Consider the following 6,585-nt stretch of genomic DNA (forward strand, 5'->3'; position numbering starts at 1 on the left):
TGTGAGGTTTTTTGTTTTCTTTATATTGAATTGTAATCCATACTGAAGGCTACAATCCTTGATCTTCATCAGCAAGTGCTTGAAGTCTTAGCTATCATCAAGAAAGGTTGTGTCATCTGCATGTTACAGGTTGTTAATAAAGCCTTCCTCCAATCTTAATGCTGCATTTTTTCTTTATATAATCCGTGTTCTCTGATTAGTTGCTCAACATAGAGATAGAATAAGTATGGTGAGGAGATACACCCAGACACACACATTTCCTGACTTTAAACCAGGCAGTATTCCCTTGTTATGGTTGTACAGCTGCATCTTGATCCTTGGACAAGTTCCACACGGGCACAAGGTAGTGTTGTGGAATTCCCATTCTCTCAAAGCTATCCATAGTTCATTATGATCCACACAGCTGAATGCTTTTGCATAATCAATAAACATCAGTAAACATCTTTCTGCTATTCTCTGCTTTCAACCAAGATCCGTCTGATATCAGCAGTGATGCCCGTGTTTCATGTCCTCTTCTGAGTCCGACCTGAACCTATGACAGCTTTCTGTCAATGTTCCTCTAAAATCATTGTTCGACGTCTTCAGTAAAATAGTTTGTGTTGTTGAAAAAGGCATTTGCTATGAAGAAGTTGTTGGACTTGGAAAATTCTATCAGGCAATCTCCAGCTTACTTGCATGTAATATCAATGCTATCATCCAATAATCCAACCACTCTCTTGTGTCACCTTTTCCTTGGACTGAGTGCAAATATGAATTTTTGCCAGTTGGGAAAGTAGCAGTTTTCCAAATTTCCTGGTGTAGACGGCCAAAGGCTGTCAGTTTCACCAGCTCGTTGAAACATTTCAATCAGTATCCCATCAATTCTTGGAACCTTGTTTCTGCTAATTCTTTCAGTGTAACTTGAACTTCTTACTTCAGTACCATTGATTCTCATATGCTACCTCCTGAAATGGTGGACTGTCAACTAGTTTTCTTTAGTACAATGACTGCATTCTTCAAATCTCATTTTAATGCTTCCTAATTCATCCACTATTTTGCCCAGAGGATCTTTCAAGTTTTCAACCCGAGGCTTGCATTTTTCTTGAGTTTTTCAGTTTAAGATGTGCTGCGCATATTCTTCTCTTTTGGTTTGCTAACTCTAGGTCTTTTCACATTTCATTATAATATTTGACTCTGTCTTCTTGAGCTGGCCTTTGAAAGTATCTTTGATTTCCTCATTTCTCTTCTTCATCCTTGGTGAGTTGCTATGAGTCAGCATTGACTCAGTGACAGTGAGATTTTTTTTGTTTTGTTAACTCTAGTGGTTGGTGAATAAATGTGAATAATAGTGGTATTGATTGCTTCTTGGTCCAGCACCATTCCATTATCAATTGTCATTGGCTGATTTTTTGAAATGGATTTGTTGGACATTTCCTGCTGACCCATCTTAGTCTGGAAGTGCTGCTGAGGTCCACTGGGTACCAGATCCTTCACACAGACACATGACATGGGTGTTGGGTTTGCATGAAGTTCATTGTCTGCAAATGAAACCGAGGTGTCCCTCATGGAAGATGAGAATTTCTCTACAGCACCACCCATGATGCTCACAGTACTGGTGGAGGGAAGGAGTAATAGTTTTATTCTGGACTTAATTTGAGGTCTCCCTATCATTTCTTTCTACACTGTCATTACCTTAAGTTGAGGTTTGTGTTTTCTATATTGCCTTCCAATTGAGTTCCTTGCAATTTTGATTCTTCCTCCATTTCTTGCTGAAGTTTTTCTTTTACACTGATTCTAGAATAATTTTTATAAAGTGAAATTTTCACTTTCTTAACCACTTAATTCCTCATCTCCACTAGGATTGTTGTGTCCCACATGCTCTTGGTATCCTAAACCACTCTGAGATCTTTAATCGACTGACTACAATCTCTCTTTTTTACCTTTTCACATCTGCCCTTTGTCTCTAGAATATTCTTTCCCTTCATCTTCATGTTAGTTTTGAAAACTTCAATAATTCAGGAAAGTTTCTCTGTCCCCTCTCCTCCCAGGTTCTTGGTTCCTTCTCTGGCTCTAATGATCTCATGTGAGACCATATATTCCTAATTGTTTAAAGTCTATGTTCCTCACTAGACCAAGAGTTTCTTGAAGCTGGCTAATGTGCCCTTTATCTTCGTATTTACATGGTTTTGTGGACCTTAAACATTCGATGGACTGAATAATCTGGTGGTAAGTGATCGGTAAGGGTTATTTCACCCTTTAAGAGAGGCAGGCCTCTCATAAAGGAAATCTCTAGTGTTGGTCCAGTTGAAAGTCAGATGCAAGCATTAGAGCTTTGCATGAGGACGAGATAGAGGATAACAACCAAGGAAGATGCTTCCCCGACCATGAAGCTCTCTGCCACCAGCTTGCTAATATGCACCTGCAAATTTAACGTTTCGACTCCTGGTCTCTACTTATGTTAGCTAGCTAGAGCGGTTATATTTTTCCTAAAATCAAAGGCTGATGATTTCACTTTTCTAAAACTACTAATGGGCACATATGTTGCTTCCCCAGTTATGCCATTCTCACAATTATTGCTAGGTTCGAGCCCACAATTGTAGCCCCTGGGTCAAGTCACTAGTTGAGCTTCTTCCCTGTTCTTGTTGACCTCTACATGCAAGTATGGTGTCCTTCTCCAGGAGCATGTCCCTCCTGGGAACATGTACAAAGTAAGTGAGACAAAGTCTTCCCATCTTATCTTCTAAGGAACTTTCTGGCTATATTTCTTCCAACACAATGTATTTATTCTTCTTACAGAGCACGGCATGTTTTATATGTTTTGCCAACAATATAATTAAAATTTCTCAATTCTTTTTTGGTTTTCCTTATTCCTTGTACGGCTTTCACGTGCACTATCAGGCCATCGGAAAGAAAGTGGCTTTGGTCAGGCACAATGAGTCCTCCAAGTGACCCTTTACAGAGGTCTCTTGCATCAGATCTGCCACATACAATTTCTTATTTGATGGACATTGGACATTGATTATGGATCCAAGTAAAATGATGTCCTTGACTTCAGTCTTTTCTCTATTTATCATGATGTTACTTATTGGCCCAATTGTGAGGATATTTGCATTCTTTATGATGAGGTCTAGTCCACACAAAAAGCTGTAATCTTCACTAGCCAAGTCATCTTCCCTTTCAGGAAACATGTTTGTATCATCTGCATACTGCAGGCTGTTTCCAAATCTTCTTGCAGTTCTAAAGCCACATTCTTTTCTATAAAGTCCAGCTTCTCAGATTATTTGCTTGGCATAGAGGTTGAGTAATTATAGCAAAGGATAACACTCTGATGCACACCTTTTCTGATTTTCAACAACACAGCCTCTCCTTACTCTGGTCCAACGACTGTTCACGTACAGGTTCCGCGTGAGCACAGATAAGTGTTCTGAAATTCCCATTCTTTACAATGTTACACACAATTTGCTCTGGGTTATATAATTGAATGTTTCACATAGTAGGTAAAATAAACATCGTTCTACTGTTCTTTACTGTAAGCGATGATTCATCTGATGCCAGCAATGGATATACCTCATTTCACATCCTCTTTTGAATCCACCTTGAATTATCTTCAGAAAAATTTTCCTCCTGTGTGATATTAATAATATTGTTTGATAATTTCTGCATTCCCTTGGATCATTTTTATTTAGAATAGGCACATATATGAATCTCTTCCAGTCTGTTGGTCAGGTAGTGGTTTTTCAATTTCATAGATGAGTGAGCACTGTCCAAGAGCAAACTGGAGCTTCTATTAAAATTAAAGAATTTATTGAAGGAACGAAACAATCCAGAGTCTGGCAGGACCTTATAAATATTCACCAAAAAGATTCTGATTGGTTGACTTTTACAAAATTAGGCTTTAACACACACAAGACAATGTCAAGGGCCCTGAAAAATTATTTGCTAACTGTAAAGTTTGTTGTTTAACCATGTATTCCATAAATTTTTTGATTAAATGAGTTTAGATGAGTTTTCTTCCTGGGAGTAAACTACAAGGTGGTTGGGGAGAAAGGAAGAATGGTTATTAATTTCTGGAGCCTTTAAAATAATAATAAAATAGTTATTTCAGCTTGGACCTCTTCTTTTAATAGCATTGGTTGTTGTTCATATGCTACATCCTGAAATGTGTGAACCAGTTCTTTTTGGTACCGAAAACCCAAATTCAAAAGTTGATCCTACCTCATAGCAATCCTGTAGGTGTCCAACACACTAACTCTTTACAACAGTAGAAAGCCTCATTCCCCCCACCCTCCCCCATGGAAGAGCTGGTGGGTTTGAACTGAAGACCTTGCAGTTAGCAGCCTGACACATAACCCATGATGCCACCAGGCCCCTTTCTTTTTGGTTCAGTGACTGAGTATTCCTTATATTCCCTTGTGATGTTTCCTGCATTGTTAAACATTTTGCCCTCCGAATCTTTCAGTATTGTAATTCACAACTTGATTTTTCCCCTCTAAGTTATTGCAGCTCCAAATGACAGCCATGGTTTTCCCTTCTGTTTTCTAACTCCTGATGTTAGAACATTTCATTGTAAAATTTTACTTTGTCTTTCTGCGCTCTCCTTTGACCTCTTCCAGGCAGTCCCTTCACTTCCCCATTTCCTTCTATCAGTTTAGTTTCTCTGCATTCTAGAGCAAGTTTCACCGTGGCTTGGGACATCCATTTTGGTCTTTTCTTTATTTCCTGTCATTTTAATGACTTTTCGGTTTCTTTATGTGCGGTGCCTTCCTCTGGTCTTGAGTCATTAATTTTTATTGTGCCAATTTTATTCCTGAAATGGTCTGGAAATTCAGGTGGAGTACATCTAAGGTTGTAGCTTTGTTTTCAAGAACCTGTTTTCATCTTCTTAGCTAAACTCTAAACTTGTATATGAGCAATTGATGGCCTCTTGGGTCCTGGCCGCCTTGTTCTGACTTAGGGCGCTGTGCAATGGGATAGGTGTAAATGTCATTGCACCTCGTTAGTATGGACAATGTAGATCTGGTATTAAAGAGCCAAAAACAATCTTCTCAAAACCTATTTTTTAAGGTAGGCACAGAGGTTTCAGCTTCCACTCTCAGTTTATTGTCATTCTCTATTTGCTTTTGATTTTTGTTTATTGTGCTTTATCTGTCTCCTTGTAGCATCAAAGAGGAAGTTGATTTATATGCTGGGTGATTTGGGAATCATTTGTGAGAGGAGAAGCAGACAGATATGAAATCTCCTTATTTTGTCTCTGTAAAACCCAAATTCCTGGAATATAGTTTAATACATAGTAGGACTCTGATTCTGTGAATATGAGATCAAGGAGTCTATCCATGACAATGGCTTGCTGTCTAATATAGAGCTACAGCTTTCTGTGTAGCTTTACCTTTGGGCGGCATTGCTCGTTTTCTTTCACTTACGTAGTGAGGAAGACATTTTAACAATACAATGTTGCTTCAATTAGAGGGTTTAACTGAAACTCTGTGGCTTTAGTAAAGCAATATGTTTGCTTATCTGAATCTACTCATTTCAGCAAAACTAAGTAGGCCTTTTCTCATCTGGTTTTTAATTAATTTTATGCTCTGATGATATATTTCCAAAGCTATAATATGGCATTGAACAGAAACTTCTGTTTAATATATATATATATTTGGCTCTGAAATGAATCTTGATTTTATTTTTCCAAAACCATTTTATTGGGAGCTAATACAAACATTATATCATTCCATAGTTCAAGCACATCAAGCAGTACTGTACAATTGCTACCACAATCAGTTTCAAAACATTCTCTTCCTTCTTGACTTTGCATGATTTCAGCCCCCTTTTTGCCCCTCCCTTACTGAACCCCTCAGGAACATTTTCTAATTGTTGTCTCTATTAATCAATCCTGGGTTTTATTTACCAAAAACAGAAAAGCATAGAGCAAAAATTCAAGAGGGTTACCCAAATGACACAATATATCTGAGATAAACCCCAATACGAAACAAAAAATAAAACAAAACAAAATCACTAAAAAAAAACCCCACACAGAAAGTGTTAGAAACCAGACCAGGCCCATCATGCACCAGAGAGGGAATCAATTGACAAAGTTTTAAGTGTTCCAGCCAGGCTTTTCATTTTGGTCTTCTGTAGCCATCTCTCCCAACAGCTATGCTCCCATCCCTCTGTTATGCAGAGAGAGAAATCGCCACAGGCTTATTTCCTACGTAGTTCTTACACATGTATGTTGGACTCCCACTGTCATGCATAACCTTCTGCAAAACAGAGTCTAACAGTTTAGACTTTCATACTATTCCCTCTTTCAACTTTGGATTATATGATTGACCATCCTCTGGTCACTGACGTTGGTGTGCTTCTTCCATGTGGATTCCGTTCACATCTCACTTAGTTGGATGCTTGTTTGGAAACAAGCCTTTAAGACCCACCGATGCTGATAGCTGGGCACCATCCAGTTTCTTCACTACACTTTGTTATAGCACCCATATCTTTTGTGCTTCCTTCTTGTGGATGAGTATTGAGCAGGGCCATGATGTATGAACTAATTGTTCTTAAATTGGAGCTAGGGTTTAGTGTGAGCCCCGAACCATTCCTGGATGTATGTTTGTT

The sequence above is a fragment of the Tenrec ecaudatus genome, chromosome 1, assembly GCF_050624435.1.
Source record: "Tenrec ecaudatus isolate mTenEca1 chromosome 1, mTenEca1.hap1, whole genome shotgun sequence".
Lineage (NCBI taxonomy): Eukaryota > Metazoa > Chordata > Mammalia > Afrosoricida > Tenrecidae > Tenrec > Tenrec ecaudatus.